This window comes from Emydura macquarii, unplaced genomic scaffold (assembly GCF_026122565.2).
Source record: "Emydura macquarii macquarii isolate MOO-44397 ecotype Brisbane River unplaced genomic scaffold, CSIRO-AGI_Emac_v2 contig_3122, whole genome shotgun sequence".
Lineage (NCBI taxonomy): Eukaryota > Metazoa > Chordata > Testudines > Chelidae > Emydura > Emydura macquarii.
The window spans coordinates 1,207,365-1,225,073 of NW_027133259.1; the positions used below are offsets into that span (position 1 = coordinate 1,207,365).

Here is a 17,709-nt window from a genome sequence, read left to right on the forward strand (position 1 = left end):
TGATCCTCCTTCTATATTTGAGTACTGCTTGTCAGACACCCACAGTGAAATACACATAGGGAGCGGCACTCAAAGAAAAAAACGAAGCTACTGACCCTTTGTAACTGGAGTTCTTTGAGATATGTTGTTCCTGTCTTGTATTCCACTACCCACCCTCCTTCCCCTCTGATTTGGACCTCTGTGATTCGTGGTGAGAGGAGGAACTAGAGAGGCATCAGTCCACACCACCCCTTATACTCTCGGCTCGGAGCACAAAGAGAGCAAAGATTCAGGCATGGACCAACAGATGCTAGAGTTCTCTGATGTCAGGCACATGGAGTGAATGCATACCCACAGTGCCAGACAGATAGGGACCATGCATTTTGAAGTACTCCAGTTATGATGGGTAAGTAACTTCCCTTTTTGGAGAGGGATTGAATGTGGCTGAAACAGTATTTGGAATATGTATTTCATTTTGAAGGGTAAATACTATTTCTCTCTCTTAAAACAAGTACTGTAGAGCACTCTGCAAGATATTTTAGTATTTCTAGCCGTACCATACTGTACCTGCCCACAGGCCACTGACAGCCTGTTCTGACGTATGTCCCACGTTCTTTGTGAAAGAGAGTAGCTTAGTGACACCCCACTCGTGATCATCTGACTCATAACTATGCTGGGGTGTGTTTTCAGTGCAATGCTTGGAGAAATAGCCAAAGTTTTACACATTCGGTTCCTGCTGCAGCAGCTGTTCAGGGACATCTATAGTGTTTATGTAGTAGTACCACATGAGTTAGGACCCAGTTTCACACTCAGTTACAGGATCATAACTCCCATTGATTTTGAGGGCAGAATTGGGCCAACTGTATGTAATTTTAATGGTGGAGAATATCTACTAAAATTTGTGGGGCTTTTTTGCAGATTTTGCTAATGCTGCATTAAACAATTACAGCAAATACTATTTAATGTATTTAGCACTCTCCCAAGTCTTGGTTTTAAAAATAAGTACACATATACCGAGAAAGAAATAACAATGTGTCGCTACAGGGTTATTTACATATGCAAAATGACAAACGTCCTGAAAATTCTCTTTCATAACTCACACCTGAGGGAGGACACAAATATGTGGAATACTTATTGATGATGTAGTAGAGAGCTCTATTTTCTCTGCCAAAAAAAACTCTACATATCATTATTAGGAATTGGATGTCACAAAGTTTCCAAGCAATAAAATGCATATCAAACACCATCTGATAACTGTATTTTTCTTTTAATTAAAACGTATGTTTAAACATGTTTGGCTAATTTTGCCGCTGATGTACGCAGGCCAGGCACATCTCCATTCTAGGCGTGCAACTTGTTTGTGTCAGCAGTAAATTTGGCACATTTTCTAAAGTTCTGAAGGAATGTCACTCTTGCACAAAACTGTCATGTGTGAAAGAATCAGAAAATGTGTTTCTGCAGCACTTTCTGAAGGTATACAAAGTGAGATTTTAATCACTGAAGGGTAAAAGTGTTACTTCTTGGATATATTTACACACAAGACAATCAGAGACTTCCATTAAAGGTTTTTGGCACCAACTCTTACCTTCCAGCAGGTATTTTTAAAGGTAGTTTGCCATACTTAAGTTGTTTATGATATAAAGAACCATTATTATAACAGAAGTGTGAACATGTCCTTATTTAACATGTGTAGTTCTATTTTCCTGTGACTAAAGCAACCTTAGCAACAATTTTGTAACAGGAGAAGAGGGAGGCTGATATTTTCTCACTTCTGTTACAATGATACATAGTGATCAGCATGGTTATAATTACACTATCATGGCTAGAATCAGATTTTGCAAACCAGTGGTGGAATATTGAATATATTTGGACCATAACAGCTGGGTTTTAAACACTAGTAGGAAGGAATTTGATATGTGATCATTTCCAGAGCATGATGTATAGTATATAATCTATTGCTTAAGTTTTGAAAGTTATATGATTGTCTTTTCCCAGCAGTTCATTGCCCATGACATATGAATGCTTTATTTTAAATACTTTTGATATATCACTTGAAAACCTAGAAACTAATTGATCATTTAAAAAAAAAAAAAAAAAAAAGAATGTGAAAGTAAGATCATTATATTAGACAGTGTACGTTACCCTTTCTGTAGAATCTTCAGTTCCTGGGCACTGGACAGAGGAATTTTTTTATCATAATTCCACTGTCAAATCAATTAACTCTTCATGGAGTATATGCAATAATAATGGACCTGACTTTTTAAAAGTGATGGGGGCAGAATTAGTCCATTTTGTGAAGCATATATTGTAGAAGATGATCCGACATTTTGGGCTGTTATCCCATCTGATCTTACAACATCAGCACATTTGGGCCAGGTTGGTACTTGCATCAGTGAATTACATTTGGATTGGAATCTTCCAAACAACACTTAGGTGTGGTAAAAAATGCTGTAGATCATTCTGGCTGTGACATTCTTCCTTCTGGGGAGAGTTTTGTGAATTATTAACAATGAAATTCAGAAACTACAGAATTTTGCCTTTTGTTTCAAATTCATGAAAGTGGTCCAATACTGACAGCTTTTCATTTGAAAATAGTATAGAAATCAAAATGTGGAAGGGATGTAAAGTCTGATGCTTAGGTCATACACTGCCTCTAAGTGGGGGATAGACATTTTTTTTTTTTTTTTTTTTTTTTTTTTTTTTGCAATGGGCAAGTTATTCTGAACTGCTTATACTTACTTGCGCCTTCCACGGAGTCATCTGGTACTGACTGCTGTCAGAGACAGGATATATATAAGGGGGATGACTGGTGTGATCAACTGCATCAATTCTTATGTTCCTAAAGACATAGAAGATAAAAATAACTGAGCAAAATTATTTTTTTTTAATTTTAGGCTCCCTGAAGTCGTATCAACCAGAATCCACTCTCAGCTACCTCGGGCATGTCCCAGCTAACAAGAAAGGGACCAGGTGACTGCAACATAGATCTGGAGGATAGTGGGAAACTGATTTTTCATTAAAAACAGACTTTTCTATTTTATTACAGGTAAGGTAAAAATGATTTTTTTTTAAAATAGTTAATTTTTCACATTTTGGTCAATGTTCATACTTTCTATAGAATAGAGAACTAAACAGAGTACATTTCTGCAGAGTACAGTTAGCTACAATATGCTGGTGTGGTCTAAACATCCGTAAAGCTTTGAAGTCTATTACCGTTGCATTCCCTTTTTAATTTTGTACTGTACACCACTCTTTTCGGGCTACTTGCTTTCAGATCTACAAAGCATCTACATTCTTTCAGAATGAACTATTTCCATTTTTCAGTTACACCATCCTCCTTGTTAAACCTACATTCTTCTTCGAGTGCTGTTCCCTGTGTGGATTCCAAATGTGACTGTGCATGTGTGCCATGCGCTGGAGCTGGAACAGTTCATAGCAGTATTTGTCAATCTGTGCACATCATGCATCAGCCATGTGGTGTGTCCGAGGTCTTATGAGGCTGCGTGGATTGACGCCCCTCCTGTTCCCTCTTACTGCCACATGGCCAGAGTTGGAACCCTCTTTCTCTCTCTGTATTGGTAGCCTTTTAGCTTTGTTGTTTACAGTTTTTTACACCGCTAAATGTAGTTTTAGTAGTTAGAAATTGGCAGTTATTAAATTAGGAATTTAATAGTAGTTATCCCTTTACCCCACGCTGGGTATCCCACCCACTGAGGGGGACTGCCCTCGCAAGCCAGCTTTAAAAGCTGCGCCTCATGTCCACGCACTTTCTCCGTGAGCAATGAACATCAGCATTGTTTGGGTGAAGCCCATGTCGTCGCCCGCTGCTCCATCTGTCGCTCCTTCCCACTGTGGACTCACGAGGCTCGAGAGTTCTGACTCCAAAAAAACCTCATGGAGGAAACAATGTGCCCGTGTGTGCACTCAGCTGGCATGTCAGCAGATCCACTGGAGCATTTGGCCTCACCACCGGTGAGTGCTTCACTGGCCCCATCCAGAGCGACATCCAGCGGTACTGGCGGCACCGTCGAAGTAAGTCCAGATCATGTTTGAGGGACCTTCCCTTTGATGACCAAAAGCTTTTTAGTGATAAAACTGACAAGAATCTACACTTGCTTAAGGACTCTTGCACCACTTTATGGTCCTTGGGCCTGTACACACCAACCTTGACTTGCTCGCCTGTATTGGTCCTCTTTCTGTCCCCAGTACCCGGCCCGCCCTGCCTACCAACCTGACCCTCCATGCCAGCAGGATCAACTGAGTGCCGTCAATGCTCACAACAGTCTCAATACTCTGCTGAAACTGCCTCGTCTTCTTTTTCGCAGTGCCCATCTAAACGCTCATTTTGACTCCTCCCTCAGGACCTGTGAACCACTCTCCCCTTCTCATGCAGTCTTTCCAGTCATCTTTGCCTGCAATTGGAGCAAGATTGCCACCGATTGCTGGGTGCTGAATATCATACACCGGGGAGGGGGACCTCATAGAGTTTCTTTCCTTCCCCCCTTATCACATCCTCCCTCCCGCCCCTCTGCCAGGGAACAGGAAACCCATTACAACACAATCTCCTCCGAAAGGAAGAAAACACCCTCCTCTGGAAGGGTGTAATAGAATGCATTCCATGTCAATATCATGGCCCATGGATTTTACTCCCCCTTATTTCCTCATGCCAAAGAAAGAGGGAAGCCTTCACACTATTTTAGATCTTTGGGCTCTAAACCAATTCATCCACAAGTTCTTATTCCGCATGGTCATCCTTCTCCAGATTGTCCTCTGCCTTCCCCCTGGAGCCTGGTTCACAGCTCTTGATATGAAAGATACCTATTTTCATGTGGACATACATCCTGTCTATTGCAAATTCCTTTGCTTCATGGTAGGCCATTCATCGTATCAGTTTCGAGTTCTTCCATTTGGAATAGTCACCACTCCATGCATCTTCACGAAGGCAGTGGTGGCAACCTATATGAGATGTCTCAGTCACTCGATCCTGTATCTGGATGACTGGCTCCTAGTTGCGTCGTGCCAGGAACGTCTCCTGACCATCATCCGCACACTATGAAACCTCTTTGCGGGCCTGGGGATCTGCATCAATGAGGAGAAATCAATCCTTGTACCCACTTTTATAGGAGCTCGTCTAGACTCCCCTGCAGCATAGGCCTTTCTGCCACCACAACTTCACCACCGCCTCGCACACATCTCCAACAGAGCCACTCCCTCCTAGGCCATATGATGGCCTGCGCCTCTGTCACCCTGCATGCATGCCTGCACATTCGGTGTCTCCAACTGTGGCTGTATACCGTCTATGATTCGCAAGTGGACCACCTCCACAAAAGGGTATTTCTCCCCCCTCCTCGGTCTTGACTTCCCTCACATGGTGGTGCGACCCGGTCAAGGTCATGGCCGGTACCCCCTTCAATCCTCCCCCATCCAGTACCACCCTCACTATGGACTATTCACTTGTAGGCTGAGGCGCTCAGCTGGAAGGCCACACTGCAAAAGGTCTATGGTCCCCCAGAGAGACTAGGATGAATATCAACATCCAGGAGTTACGAGCAGTCTGCCTCGCTTGTCAGGTGTTCCTACCCTTCCTCCGATCCCATTATGTGCAACTTCTCCTGGACAACAGGACAGCCATCATCTATATAAACAAACAAGGCGGAGCCCAGTCTCCAACCTTTTGCGTGGAAGCCATTCATCTGTGGAACTGATGCCTGAGGCACGACATAACACTCCATGAAGTCTGTCTTCTGGGCACCAACAATACCCTTGTAGACGTGCTCAGTTGTTCCTTCCCCAACAACCACAAGTGTCCCAAGATTCACTCTCCAATCCATCCTCTGCCAGTGAGGCATGCCATTCTGGGACCTCTTTGCATCTCCTGACAACAGCAAACTCCCTCTTTTCTGCTTCAGATGCGCTCTCAGACAAGGCTCTCAAGGGAACATGCTTTTCCTCCTTTCGTCACCTGACCTCTGGTACGCCTTCCCACCCATATCTCTAATTCCACAGATCCTCCACAAAATATGACGAGACCTTGCAGTCCTCATCCAAGTTGCTCCCTTCTGGCCTCGCCAGTATTACATAAGAACATAAGAATGGCCATACTGGGTCAGAACAGTAAGAGGGAATTGGGGGTGCGTCGACCCACACAGCCTCATAAGACCTCGGACGCACAACATGGCCGACGCACAATGTGCACATGGGTTGACTGCTTTGAACAGTTCCAGCTCCAGCGCGTGGCGCGCATGCGTATCCACCTTTAGAATCCAGATAGGACCACATATCTCGCAGAGCCTTCAGTTACATTAAGTAACCTCCATTTACACAGTTTGTCAGGAAGAAGCTTCTCATATTAAAGCTCAATTGAATAATGTCTACTGTTTGAGGGGGTCTCTCGTTGCTTTGTCTATAACCTTAACAATCGTACATTGCTTGATTGGAACAGTATGTATACAAGTAACACAAGTCCCAAGGCATGCTTAGTCCTTGCATAGTCACAATTTAAATATGGGTTGCAGGCTTTGAATCTGTTTCAAATCCTTGGCTTTTTAACACAGTATCTATTTGTCATACAATTCTCTGAGTACTAAAATCTGTTATCGTTTTGCTTCTGATGCTAGTTTGCATCTGCTTATTTCACTCATAACTCAAATGTTGATTAGTTTGTGTTGAAGGAAAATTATCAGCATAATATATTTAAGGTGGAGACCTGAGGCCAAACATTTCATGTAACCAATGGTGAGCTTGGATCCCTAGTCTGAACTTTTCAGAGAGATTGTACTTTTCAGAGAGACTGTATAAATGTCTATACAAATAATTTGGTCTTGTATTTAGAAAACAATTTCTAAAGAGAAAAAGGTGCTTGTACTATGGAGCATGGGTTCTCATCATATTTTTGTTATTTCCAGTATTCTGAAGAGTATAATGAGGCAAACACATTTCTCATAGTTTAGTGGCTAGAGTAGGGTGCTTGGAATCAGAACTCCTGATTACATGACCTTGTCTGAGTCATTTGAACAAGTCTCTGAACCTCATTTCCCATTCTGTGGAATTGGTATAACAGTGCCTATCTCACAGGGATGCAGTGAAACATAGTTAGTGTTTGCAAAAGCTTTGTGATCCACACATGAAAGATGCAGTGCATGGAGTGATGTGGTACTAACGAGGCTGGGCTGATATAACATGGAGTACTATGGTACTTACAGGCCTGGGAGCAAAGTTTGGCTTTCATGGTTTATAGACTTGACTAATCCTTGAGGCCAGAAAAATCTCTTTAGTTCTTCCTTTATCGTTCTCCTTGTGTGGCCACTCTCCATGAAGTCCCACGGGGCCCTGCCCTTGGCCCACTCTACAGCCTCTCTCTAGGTGACAGTGTGTACTCACATTGCTTCAGTTATCACCTTACACCAATGACTAGCAATCTACCTCTCCGCTGCTGACCTGTTCCCCTCTATTCAATCCATTCTTCTTACATTTCCTTCTGGAGGTCTCACTCTCAACTAAAATTTGACATGGCTTAAACTGAGCCTCTCTCCCTTCATCTCAAACCCTCCCTGCTTCCCCATTATGTCTCTCAGTATTGACAGCATCACCATCCTCCCTGACAAAAAGCACCATAGCCTGTGGCTCCTCTTTCACGCTTACCTTCTTGTAGACCTTCTTCTACAAACCTATTGTGTAGAAATATTGCCACTCCTTCCTCCATGACATTTCTCAGATCCAGTCGTTGCTCTCTTTCCCCATCTAAAACTCTCATCATCTCTATCTTGAGCACTGAGACTCCTCCTCATTGTCCTCAACCCGGATTGGGCCATTTGGGCTCTACTGCAGCACTACAAATAATATGGGAAGAATTCATATTGACCATCTCGTCTGACCACTACCATTTGTAGACAAACCCTAAGGGGCAGATTATGTCTGGTGTTGTGGAAAGGGGAGGAGAGAGGACCCAAGGACTGCCCCTTTCTCACCTGATCTGTGCCCCAGGGCTGGGGCCAGACTCAATTCTAGTCCGTAGACTCGCAGTGTGTTAAGGTTGCTCGGAGCTAGTACTGACTGTTGCAAGAGCCTTCTCGAAGGAGGTTTTCCACCACCCCAGCACAAGAGAGCAGGCCACACTTGAGAGGACACATTCTTTGTGCTGGTGCAAAGGTGTCCACATGTATCTTTTCCCTTAGAGCCTCTGAATGCATTATGCCTACCTTAGCACAATACTTCCTGGGGCTCCCAAAGGGTGCAAGGCATCTCGGCACCCACCCTGCTATGGGATGTGCCAAAAAAAGCATTGTCTACCCTGGCTAAAACCAAGCGCATAGTGGCACTTTTAAAATGAAAGGGCTACGTCATCAAAGAAGGAGAGACTACCTCAGTGTGGCTAGGCTGGTGGCACGCTGTCTGTAACATCAGATTCCACAACAACTTGAACTTGGTGACCCTTTGCTGTTGTGTGTGAGTCATTTGTGATGTCAAGTGGCATCCTGGCATCTCTGCTGGCTGCCCACATAGACGCTAAAAGACATTTCTCATCAGAGTAGGAGATAATACTAATGTCCTGTCCAGCAATTCTCTCAGTGTATGGTTGACAGTAAAAAAATGTAGCTAATGTATTAATGTTTAACCATTGTCGTTTTCTCTTTACTCCTGTCTATGAACATTAAAGAATCAATAAACTCTTAAAAGGTCATAGTTTCTTAAATAATGTTCTTACTTACAAACAAGAAAATAAGTTATGAAACCCCCAGCCCTCACACATACACATATGTGCTGGTCTCTGGCGTGAATTTACTTTGTCACTTGTACTGTACATCCTTCCTGACCTCCTCAAACATATGCAACCGGAGAGTGATTTCAGACCAGTATTAATAATGGGCTCAACTCTTACTCTCCATGAACTTGCTTCAGGTATCTTGTCTTTCTTCATTCCCTTCCTTTCTTTCACCATGCCTATACTACTGGTCTCTTCTTTGTGTCCTGCTGCAGAATCTCACCACTGTTGGTGCAAGAGGCATGTCCTCTGCAACAGCTCCCCTGCACTTCACTGCTTCATTGACTCTTCCTTTCTGTTCAAGTCTCTGAAAACATGTTTTCTTCCTTGCCCTTAATTTCTCTAGCCCTCTGGGTAAAATTCACCCTTGTGCAGAGTCAGCCCTACATATTTCCCATTTTGTTGCTAAAGGTATTGGAGAATCTGATAACTAAATGTGACCTCTAATAATAGTGTCCCTTTCGCAGTATCAAAAGGCGCTTCAGCAGAAAAGAGGTTAAAAGAGAATTCCTGTGAAATTCAATATTACATTCATTTTTTTAAAAACATGAGTTAATGTTTACACTGAAGGTTCTTTTCTGACTACAGGCTGAACAAGGAAGGAAACAAAACAGTTGAGTTCCCTGTTTAAGACAGCTACTTTCTCTATGGCTTTTTCTTTCCTCTGTTTAATTCCTGATACCCTAGAGATATGGTTTCCTCCCTCAGCAGAGACTTTGACCTCAAAAATAGCAGGTTCCAAAATAAACACAGCAAAAAAAATAAAAAATGAAAAAAATCAATTGTTTCTCACACATGTTAAGTAACCAAAACCATTTCCATGCTAAAGCTGGGACTCGTAATCCCTTTTGGAGCTGGACATTGGGCTTTTGCTTCTCTGAGATGTAACAACATTTTGTGTTCATACTAAAGGTCACTCTTTCTCAACAGATTGGTTAGCACACAGGGCTGTATCCGTCGCTCATTCGGCTCTCTTCTTACCACCTTTCCAAGGTCTCTACAAGCCTGTTTGGTGCTTGGGAATGATCCTGGGTTGGCTACATAGAGACTATTGCAGGAGACCCCCTCGCATGTTCTCATTGAAGGTGTTCTCTCTTTCTGCTGATAGACAGAATTACAGCTTAGAGCCAGCTTGGAAGAGCAACAGTTGACCAAGTTGAGACTCCCAGTAAAGATGTAATATATACACTTCCTGCTTAATTCCTTCCCAGTGCTTTTTTTTCTTTTAATTTTAAAACTCTGATTCAGTGACAGAAAGGAAAGAAAGAAGGAAGCAGCCCAGCATGGACTGCCCTTTTGGATTGGGTCCATGATGGTGATCCAATCCAAATGGAACGCCAGACTGTCTCATTGCCCCCACCACTGCCTTCACTTCCATCCCCAGTTGGATCAGAATTCACAGTTTTTATTAAATCCATTGCCAGGAAAAAAAGTATATCAAATGGTTTGAAAAGAAGAAAAATTGTACATTATCTGAAGGCTTTTAGCTCCTCCCAGCTGACTTTAGTTAGCAGCTATACTGTACCTTTCAGTCAGGAGCCCACTAAAGTTAAATATAACCCAAATAGGCCAAAAATACTGGGGAAAGAACATTCAAGGATCTGAAATCTACAAGTTAAATCCCCACTGACAAGTACTGTAAGGGAGTATTTTGGGAATTTGGCCACTGAGCTGTTGCCTTTATGCAGCTGCATGGAAAATTTAATCTGCCTTGTTTATGAATGTTGTTCAGTGGGCAAAAGTTTCTTCTGACCTTGCCTAACAGATTGTTTTATAACTGAAACAGGTTCAAGAATAGCAGGCTATGGGGTCTTCAAGCACACCTCAAACTCCCTTCCCTCTCTAACACACAAAGCACAAAGTTAAACTCACGCTGTCTCTCACATACACACACACTCAGTGTGTCCATACCCTGGAAGTACTGAGTTCATGTTTTGGAGGTGAATACTCTGCCTCCCCACATGTGTATGCCAGCTAAATTTGTGCAGCATAGAAAATACTTGAGTCCTGGAATATATAACTACAAATATAGCCTATAAAATCTTTCATTTTTATTGAAATGTATGTTTTTTAAAGTATTTTGACGTCTCAGAAATTAACTCTAAATTCAAGAGGGAACAGTGCTTTTAGCTTATGGGGAAAGAGGGACAGATCGAAAACAGGGGAGGAAGAAAGTAGCAAAGACCAGTTGTGTACTTTTCCATCTAAAATACAGCAGAGGTATTTTTTTATTTCATCGTATTAGAGGAGTCCACTGGGAATTCATTTTAAAATGAAATATGTGAACGCATTTATGATTTACAAAGGGGAGGGGAAAATAAAAGCCTCAAAAAATATCTTGTGTTTGATCTGTTTGTCGCTATAAAAATATTGACAAAAGGCAAAAGAATGGCCTTCATTTATCTTTATTATTGTTGGCTTGCTCTAGTGCTTTCTTATTACAGGCAAACTCCTATTTAGATGTGAGATTAACCCTTTTACTGCTGTGTAGAAATGAAAAGCTAAATCTCTGCCCACAAACCCACCCTATAAATAGGATTTTTTAAAACTCTAGTCCAAATAATCTGTATAGGATTCCTATTCAGAAAGATGTTATGTGTCATAAGAAACTTTTTAGGAACATAAAAATATATATGGTAAAGTTTGTTTCAAAATATCTTTAATAAGCAACCTTCCATGTAAAATCAGAAGCATAATGTTGATTATGTATTTACAAAAGTAGCTCTGAAAATAAAATACTTTATGGGAAAGGGGAACATTTAAAAGCTCATGAATCGTGTGTGTGTATTATAAGGGCTTGTCTTCATTGCAGTTTTAGCTTGAAGTGCAGCTCAGGTGTTGCCCCGACTCGATTCCTGTCTACACACAAGTATCTCCAAGTGAGGTAGGTGGTGTTTTAAACTCAAGCCAACTGGCCCATCGGGGGGGGGGGGGGGGGGGTGTGTGTGTGTGTGTGTGTGTGTGTGTGTGTGTGTGTGTGTGTGTGTGTGTGTGTGTGTGTGTGTGTGTGTGTGTGTGTGTGTGTGTGTGTGTGTGTGTGTGTGTACAGGTTGAAACTCAAATGCTGCTGATGCTCAAGCTAGAAATGCAGTGGAGATGCAGCTACAGACTATAGGCTCAAGTTTGTTTGAGGCACAATTCATCAGCTGCAAATCCAGACATACTCTGTCGTGGGTCTACACTGGAGCTGGGAGACGTGACTGCCTGCGCGAGTCGGCATTCCAACTCTAGCTCTGTGCCCTAAAAATAGAAGTGTAGTCACAGCAGCACTAGCGTCAGCAGGGGCGAGTCACCCCAGTGCACCTACAGTCTCGGGTGGGATTGTACTTGGGGCGGCTAGCCCCCTGTGCCGCTCTGGCTACAGTTCTATCTGTAGTGTGCTGGCTTGATCAGCGCTTGTGTGGTTGTTTACTGGAAATACACCCTCCAGCTCCAGTGCAGACGTACCCTGTGTAGATCCAGTGTTGTTTGGCAGTGTGGTGCTATAGCTAGAGTAGGAGCGGCACTTGAGCTGCACAGAGTGATTTGAGGAGTGCTGTTTAAGCCCGAAGCTTGTCTCTCTCACCAACAGAAGTTGGTCCAATAAAAGGTATCACCTCACTCACCTTGGCTCGCTAATATCCTGGGATCAAAACAGCTACAACAGCACTGCGTGAGATCCTCCTTAACATTTATGAATTTGTTATCTGAACATCCATATAATGTACTGCAGGAAACATCACTCATTTTACAGATTAAGAAATAGAGACAAAGAGTATAAGTGATTTGCCAAAGGATACAAAAAGGAATCAGTGTCACAGCAGAGATTGGCAATAGGGATTGCTCAGATCCCTAGACTGTACCATTTCATATAAAATTCATCTCTGTGAGAGGCCCAGCACAAGGCCTTTGCTGCACTTAAGACCCAGTTACATCCGAAATAAGCCCTCAAAATAGGACTTGATTGGAACATAGGCCTTCTGGGATCTTCTGCAAGGGGGAGAATTTCACCTACAGAGAGAAACACCTGTCCACACCTGTATCTTATTTTATTTGAAATTTTTCTCCCTTCACACTCTAAATTCAGGGCTAGATTGCACTCCATGCAGCCTTACAGAGAAGGAGACATTTGGCTGATCTGGGGCGGGTAGCACAGAGGGAAGACGTGTGAAATATACACATTATACATAAATATATATTTTATTTAAAGCTTTTACACTTCTCTTCTCTATTCTGTCTACCCCAGATCAGCCAGATATCTCCCCTCAACATGCAGTAGGACAGAATACAATCTGGCCCTACATTTAGAGTGCAAAGGACGAAAGATGTCAAATAAAATAAGAGATTGGTGTTACTCTCTACAGGTGAAATTCACCCCTCTGAAGAGAAGATATATAATGCAGCTGGGGGGGCGAAGGTGTTTATATATTTCAAAATCATGGGCAGCATTTTGTTATTTGTGGCACCTTACGTACCCACTGGGTTAAAGCCCCAGTTAGAACTGGTTAAAGCCCCAAATACACCTTGTCTCTCCTATTCTTCCTTTTCCTAGAAGTCGGGGTAGAGGCTGCTGACAAAGAAATGGTCACACATTAATGCAGTTTTTTCAGTATAGAGTTGGCACCATTGAAAACTCAGCATTCAGTACCCCAGATACTCATGGTAGATTCCCATCCTCAGGTAATAGCTGTGCACAGTCAATATGGAGTTGCATGTACTGAGTATTTAGTAACATCCCCTGTACAGTATACATATGACTAACGGGCATGCAGTTGCACATTGTTTTAGATTTTGATCACCTATTCTGTGAAAGGCATTTTATTGTGGGGGAATTCTTCTGTTCCATTGTTGAGTGTCTTGGGGAGTAGAGAGGATTGAGATGATCCTTCTCTCAGTGAAATCTAACAGGAACATGCAGTTTAAAAAAAAGGTCTTGCTTTATTAAAACAATTCTTTTAGTTGTCAAGGCAACTGTGCTTACATAAATGATGAGAGAAAAGGAATTTATATAAAAAGATACATTAGGTTGTTATGGTAACTCTAGTACTTTTAAAATAACTAAGAAACACTTTGAGGTGGCAGTGTTGTCCTTTTTATTCCAGACAGTGTTTACAAGCCTAATTTCATCCCAGTCCATGCATCCCAAGTCACCACTGAAACCACAGCAATTCTGTATTCCCAATAGTAGCATCTGAATTTCTGGGCATATGTGCGGCCATTTCTTTCACTAGCAAATAGCATCCTGGCTCAAAGAACCTTAATTCTGCTGAGGTTGGGTACAGAAATAAGCAGTAACAAAGCTGTCCTTAATATTTTGAGGTGGACTTGCAAGACATTTTTCACTCCTCTTTCCCCAAACTTGGTCAAATCCGGTATGCAATGGTTGCAGCGTTAGGCACACAACTGGCCTCAGAATTCTGGGAAGGGTCAGTGAGCTGATTCTTCAGACTCCACTGCTAGACTTAAGGCTCTTTTATATTAATTGGGTGATTGTTCAGGATGTCTCCTGGACTGCCTGACAGTTGGAGGCCAGTTCTCTGTGCTGGGAGCTGGATATAACTGCCAGCATTTCCAAATATTTAGGGACAACGCTCTGGAAAAGTGGAAGTCCAGTGGCTATAAGCATGCTAGCAAAATGCAGCTTATTTTCACTTTTCTTCCAGTGATTTCACAATAGAATCCATCAGTGCTCAAAATAGTGCTCCCTTCCCATTCTACCACACATAGGGCTTGTCTACACTTACCTCCGAGATTCGGCGGCAGTCGACCGGAGTTACGCAAGCTACACAAAAAACTTGCGTAACTCCCGTCAACTTCTGTGCTTCTGTTCTGCGTGCCGTCTTCACTGCACTGCACTGCACTGCCGGGAACCGCGTTCCTGTCAACGCAGCGCCACGCCACTTGAGAAGGTGGTCTTAATACGTCGATTTCTGGATCGACTGAGCAGGTCTTCACTGACCGTGAATTTGCTGCCATCAGTGAAGACGTAGCCTTTAACGTACAGACTGTTTGCCAGAGAAGTTTAGTAAACTAAAATTAACATATAATTTGTCTTTTCTTGCTTATTTATCCATTTTTGTCCCCATTTTCTGATCTTCCAAGTTCATCTTCAAACCATTTTCTCTCTTCTCTGATCTTTTCTGTTCTTTATTCTCTTGTTTCTCTCAGCATCTCTGTTTCCTTTCATATTTACATTGTCCTGTTATTTGTCTTCTCCCATGTTGTTTTTGCCATTCTTAATCCTTTTCTTCTCTCCCTGTACTCTTCATTTTCCCCACTCCTCCCCCCTTCCTCCCACCCATGTTCCATGCTCATCCAAGGTCCCCCCCTTCTCTAATATTAATAGTACTTGAACATCCCTTTTCTCAAATATTAAGTAATTAATTGTTCTAAACCCTTTATAAGACAGAATATTATTATACCCATTTTAAAGTGGGGGAAAGCAAAGCAGACATGTTAAATAACTTGACCCAACTACAGAAGAAGAGTGTCAGATTACCATGCAACCATAAAAATGCTTAGTCTTTTACATTCTAAACCACTCTCCCTCTCATGCTTATAAACTGCCCCTTTTTATGACCAGAAGACTTACCTGGGCAGCAGAGTGGCTGGCAGTGACAAGAAGGAAACAGCTCAGGTAGCCTCCTCAAGCCTCCCTCACACACACAGTTGTGAACTGACGATGTATCCTCCTCACAAAAACACTGAAGAAACCCTGGCTTGGTGTCATGAATGGGCCTCGAAAGCCAGCTCTGGGCAGCTGCTGTAGAGACTGAATAACATGCAGTTTTAAGAAAAATACAGTAACAAGCTTTAATTTGTGTTTTATTTCTAATGCTAACGCCACATTTTAAAGAGCTAGAGACTGACTTTTTAAACAAAATAAAGGTTGAGATTGCCTCTGACAATTACAGAGCCCAAAAAATTGGGAAAGGTGGGCCTGTGAGCTGGCTTTGCCTCTGAGGGCAACATTGTGCAATTCTTACTAATATAGATAAGCGCTCAGACAAGGAGTGAGGAAGTGTTCACCAACATGAGTGAGGGCTGCTCAATCTAGCTCTGAGTATCTAAGTCAAAAGGGTAAATAAACTGTGCCACCTACATATTCCATCATTGTCTTAGATTTAAAACAAATTTGAGAGGTAGGGTATTTAGATTTATGTTTTTTAAAAGGTCAACGGGTGAAACGCAATGGATTCAGTTCTCGGGAGCTTGTACAAACTTTTTCCCTCTGTTTTTGTTCTATGTGAGCTTGCAGCTGCTGAATTTTGCTTGAGTTCCAAATTCAAAGCACCTAACAATTCTTTGTAAGAAACCATTGAACGTCATCAGGCTTTACAAGGAAATCATGTGAAATCACGAGTTTCCCACACTTTCAGTGTGAAACCGTAAGTATACTCAGAGTCCTCTCTCCCCCAGTCAAATTAGGGCTCGCTTCACTCAAAAAGGTCATGGTCCTTAGTGAACTTGTTCACGAACTTTGGTCCGGTTTCAGGTTTTTAACAAAACTCTGAACCAGCCAGCTTTCCCGAATTTGTGATGTTTGTAGCAAAAGCAAAGCACAGCTGAAATTAACATAATGTTTAAATCGGTGGTTTTAGAGATGGTTCAATACATTCAAAGGTACAGTATGTGTATTAAGCTTGGCAGGCATCCTGATCTTGGCAGCACTGTTCAAGTTCTGAAAGAGTCGTCCCACCTGTTGTCATAGCATTCTTACAGATTGCTAGCACCACTGGAGAGAGAAACGGAACATTGCAAAAGAAATGTCTTAGGGAAAAACACAGAGGGCTATATTGTATTTTAAGCCACAGGCTGTGGTGGAGTGGTTAGGGGTTGCAAAGCAGCTGGACTCTTCAGAAGCATTCCTCCAGGGGCTCTAGGGGAGCACAGTCTGGAGTGGGAACTCTTCCACACATTAACAAGGTGCAACATATGCTCATGCTTGATAAGCCTGTCTCCACGAGTAGTTTGGACTGTGATAGCACTTCCCTTCTTCTCGCTTTGTGCACCAGCACGGAGCTGGCTGCAGTCTGGCTCATTGAAATCTCTTCTACCTCCTATATCTCCTGAACCTAGTAGGAAAGTTTCAATATGCAACCTAGAAGTTTTTTACATGTAAATGTACGGGCCCATGCCATATTATTGGTAGATGTATCCGTGCTGTATGCGAGCAAACTAACCTCTCAGAATCCAAATGTCTCTTCCTTCCCTCGTTCTGTGGTTATGGTCCCAGAGTTGGGTTTTTTCTGCTCAGCCAGCCACATAATTGATCAGACTTCTCCTTCCACTTACCATCTTTGGGGACATGGTCTCAAACTTTGCTCTGCTGGCCACTCTTTTTAAATAGCTGCCCCTTTCCCTGACACCTGTGTTCCAGGGCTAGGGTATCCAATTTTGGTTCTTTTGGACCAGCCACTTCCCCGTGTAGCTAGTTCTCTCTGCCTGTCCATGTTTTGGGCATGGGCTCCTTGGAGTTCAGTCTCCTGTCTGCTGAACCCCTGCTCACCTCACCAGATTTGAGTGTGCCTTGTTCAAGTTTGCAGAGGGGAGGGGAACGAGAGCAAAACTCTGTTGCGTAGGCCCAGTCACCTGTGATATCGATACCTCTACACTCACTGTGAGTCACTCCTTAACTATTCAATACGTATGAAATTGTAAAGCATTAGCAAATAGAAGCTCCAAGAGGTCTTTTCCGCACAGTGTATGGTGTTACTGTTTTTTAAATATTAAAGTACACTTTTTGAAATAACATTAACCCAGTCACGTTGTTCATCCTGTATAGTTAACTGGATCTGAGTAAAATCCCTTTAGCCTTTTGCGATTTATAGAAGAGTGACAAAAGCAGTTTTCTTCGTTTAAAAAAAATGTGCACTTTTTTTCCTGAGGGAATGATGCAAAAATGAGTGAAGCTTTAAACCTGAAATTTGGCAGGTACATAAATCTTTAATAAGTAGCATGTGCTTTCCTAGGTTTCCTAAAGATTAGCA

The 17,709-nt window shown here is 42.4% G+C and overlaps 1 long non-coding RNA gene across 3 annotated transcripts in view; it reads left to right on the plus strand.

Annotated features, from left to right (window-relative positions):
• Positions 1 to 17,709, plus strand: part of LOC137141902 (uncharacterized) — a 128,230-nt gene that overhangs the window by 72,056 nt on the left and 38,465 nt on the right. For 2 of the 3 annotated variants that reach the window (XR_010916771.1, XR_010916770.1), the window contains exons 4-5: positions 2,874 to 3,025; positions 11,553 to 11,624. This is a non-coding gene — a long non-coding RNA (uncharacterized lncRNA). The remainder of the gene's footprint in view (positions 1 to 2,873; positions 3,026 to 11,552; positions 11,625 to 17,709) is intronic. The other variant, XR_010916772.1, reaches the window with a different exon arrangement.